The 3,513-nt window shown below is 62.9% G+C and overlaps 1 protein-coding gene across 2 annotated transcripts in view; it reads left to right on the forward strand.

Moving 5' to 3' along the window:
* CHLRE_08g373688v5 (uncharacterized protein) overlaps window positions 1-3,513 on the forward strand; it is a 28,345-nt gene that overhangs the window by 14,294 nt on the left and 10,538 nt on the right. The window lies entirely within an intron of this gene.

A 3,513-nucleotide genomic window follows, 5' to 3' on the forward strand; every position in this document is an offset into this window, starting at 1 on the left:
GGAGGGTGGAGGGAGGAGGGAGGGAGAATAATTACACATGGTAGTGGCGAAGCCACTGATGACTAGGGCTGACAAGCCCTAGTGTTGGGTGAGCGCGTTCCACACGCTCACCCCTAAGCACGCCTGACACAGCAGGGGATAAGGCCCCAGTCCTGGTCAAGACAAAAGAGACACGGAGACACAAGGCTCACGCCTTCTCCACCACAAGAAAGCACAACAGCCAGCAGGCTAGGGCGCAGCCTCAGAGGGGCAGACACAACTGCCTCCTTCACACCACACCACACGTACACACCAGACCAAAACACACGCCAGGAAAACACCGCCCGCCAAGGCCAGAAACACACACAAGGCCGCCCCGCCACAAACAACACCCCTGGCCACAACAGAGGGAAAGCAAGGCGCTTAGGGCGCATAAAGCAAGCTAACCAAGCCCCCTCAAAAGGACCAGCAGGGGCCGCTCTCTGGCGGAAAGCACACCCTGCATCGCTGGCCCTGGCGAAGCCCCCCAGCCCAACCACAAACATAAACAGAAAACAGAAAGCAGAAACCCTGACCCTCTCTAGCCCACCCTCATGCACCTGCGGAACCGTGCTTAGTCCTCGTCACTGTCCGTGATGGCCTGAGCGGGTTGTCCCGCGTTCATACCTGTGTGACAGCGCAACTGGCCGTTTACTACTCTCAGGAAGGGATGCTGCGCACCCACTTGATCCCAGCCCTTCCGCGGCACTCCCAGTGCTGTGAATGCTTTTAAGCGACCCCACAAGTCGATCACTGCCGTGTCAATCGCTTGTTGGGTGTCCGTCTGTATTTGAGCCTGTTGTTGCTGCTGCTGCTGCGGCTGCGGCTGCTGCTGCGGTAACTGGCCCTGCTGTAGAGGTTGTTGCGGCAGTGGTGCTGTGGCAGCGTTGGCTAGGCCACGGCGCCTTGCGGCATACAGCGCGCACCGCCCCCTCTCCATAGCCGCTAACGCCGCCATAGCCACTACATCCCACACTGCTTGTTGCACGCCAGCCGGGGCCTCAAACAACCACACCTGCTCCCTGGTGGGCGGGGCCGCAAGCTGCGCTGCGAGCTGCTGCACAACCGCCTGAGCTACTGCGCACTGCCAAAACGCGTGTAGCCTGGGGCTGTGGGTTGGCGTCATACCGCATCCACACGGCACCGGACCAGGTGCATGTGTGAGATGCGTGTTACCGGCAATGCCAATGCCGTCGATTGACACCCGCCAAGCTGTCTCCTTGTGGGCATTCTCCCAGCGTATCCGCCAGAGCCGGTCGAAGGGGGGAATCCAGCGTTGTGGGGGGGCTGCTGGTGGTGTCTCGCGCGCCTCAGCTGCGTATGCCGTGTGCAGTTGACTGCGGGCTACCCCGACGTCTCCCAGCTGCATGACGGTAGCAACACGTACAGACAGCTTCTCCAGCGCCAGGGGTTGCTGCATGCCAGGTATCCTCCAGCCAAGGCAAGGCATGATCAGCCGAACCACTGCCGATTCCGAGGGCGGGGCGGGGCCCAACCCAGCCTGGAGCCGTTCCTGCACTGCACGTGCGGCTGCCAGCCAGGTCTCTGGTATGTCTGCTGCAAGGCTATTCAGGCCCTCGAGTGCCGGCTGCTCGCGTAGCTGCGTCTCTGGGTCAAGGTGCTGCCGCACCCATTCCTCCCATGCCACACCCCCAGTCGCTCCCACTGGCCGTGTTGCCCGCCATGCTGCCGCCGCTGTCAGTGCTTGCACCAGGTCACCTACGGTGCGCAGGTGGCGACACGCTGCGAGGCGTGTATGGTGCGCCTCGAGGCCAGGCCGTCGGGTGTGGTCACCCTCAGGCAGGAGCGGATTGCCCCACAAAGGTGCTGCCCAGCACCAGTCGCCTGGCGCTGGTGGCGGCGTCCTCACCGCTCTCACAGGCGGGAGATGGCCCAAAGCCTCATAGATGCGCTGCAAGTCGCCCGGCAACTGGCATCCCATGGGTCGGACGTCAGGGCGGGCTGTGAGCATGGTCCATGGGCGCAGCGAGGGATGGTGCCGTTGTAGGCTGAGGGCCACAACGCGGTGCAAGGGGTGGTGTTGCTCCGTGGGCGCGGCAGCTTCTGCCTGGACGAGTCGGGCCGCCCACAAGGCCTCACGGCCCCGTAGGTGCGCTCGGAGCGGCAGCATTCCGAAGCCGCCCACCACCGGCGGCCCAGCCAGCATTGAGGAGGGGATGCCCGTTAGCCGCCGCTCCGTGTCATTTGGCCCGAGTCGCCTATCTGCTGCTCGCGCAGCAAGGCGTTCTAGCTGGTCAATTGTGTCGCCAGGCATGCCAGCGTGCTCTGCATGCCACGTGAGCATGGAAAGGGCATAGCCGGATACCCCTGCCGCTCTCCCGAAGCAGTGCTCGTATCTTCCATCTACACTGTAGAAATCTGCCCAAAATCCGCCGAAGGCGGAGAAAAAATTTTGGGTTTGGGTGCCACGCATCTACGCAGTGTAGACGGTTTTGGCCGGTTTTGGCGCAAAAATGGGGGAAGCGTAGACGTTTTGGGGGGCTTGGGGGCTTAAGTGTAGATGCCGCGGTCAGGGTCATCTACGCATGTGTAGATGCCGGGTGCCTGAGGGCATCTACAAGATACGAGCACTGTCCCGAAGGCAGACAGTGGCAGGTGGGCGAGAACCTGCATACGCCGTTGAGCGTCCACTGCTTTGGTTGCCCAGTCTAGCTGAGGCTGCTCTGACGTATTGGAAATAGGCAGGTTCAGAGCTGTGGCTGTGGTGACCACCGGCAGCCCGCAGATGCGCTCCTGCTCCCCTGCTGGCGGCGGCGGTTGCCCGCCTGCAGTCCCTGCTCCGGCCGGGGTCCCACCCGCCCCAATGCGCAGCAGCTGCACCTTTGATAGGTTGAGCCGTTGCCCTGAGGCGTGCTGGAAGGTGTGCATGGCGGCCAGGAAAGCCACAACCTCCTGCTCGCCCTCCAGCAGCGCCTTAGTGTCGTCCGCATACTGCACTGCTGCCACACGTTGGAGATCTGTCGGGTCAAGCCGTAGGCCGACGCCTTTGTGCCGTAACCAGCATAGTAGCGCATGCGCTACAAACAGGTACAGCAGCGGCGACAGCGGGCAGCCCTGGCGTACGCCAGCCATCATGGACACGGGCTGGGAGTGGGCACCTTGGACCTGGGCTCGCGCACGTGTGTCCGCCAGCAGCGTGTGCACCCAGCCACGAAGGTTAGGGCCTGCACCAGCGGCCTCCATGGCTTCTGACAGGAACGTCCGGTCCACGGTGTCGTATGCCTTTTCAAAGTCCAGAAAGGCAATGAGGCCCTGCCGCCCCTGCTGTCGCAGGAGGTGCGGCAGGAGGCGGAGAAACAGGGCTCCATTGCCAATCAGGCGTTTGGGGAGGAAGGCTGTCTGTTCCGGGTCGATGACGCGTGCTAGCGCCGGGCCCAGGCGGGTAGCCAGGGCCTTAGCCAGGATGCGGTAATCAGACCCCAGGAGTGTGATGGGGCGGTAGTTGCCTGGCTCGGTCACGTCGCCCTTCTTGTA

The sequence above is a fragment of the Chlamydomonas reinhardtii genome, chromosome 8 (assembly GCF_000002595.2).
Source record: "Chlamydomonas reinhardtii strain CC-503 cw92 mt+ chromosome 8, whole genome shotgun sequence".
NCBI lineage: Eukaryota > Viridiplantae > Chlorophyta > Chlorophyceae > Chlamydomonadales > Chlamydomonadaceae > Chlamydomonas > Chlamydomonas reinhardtii.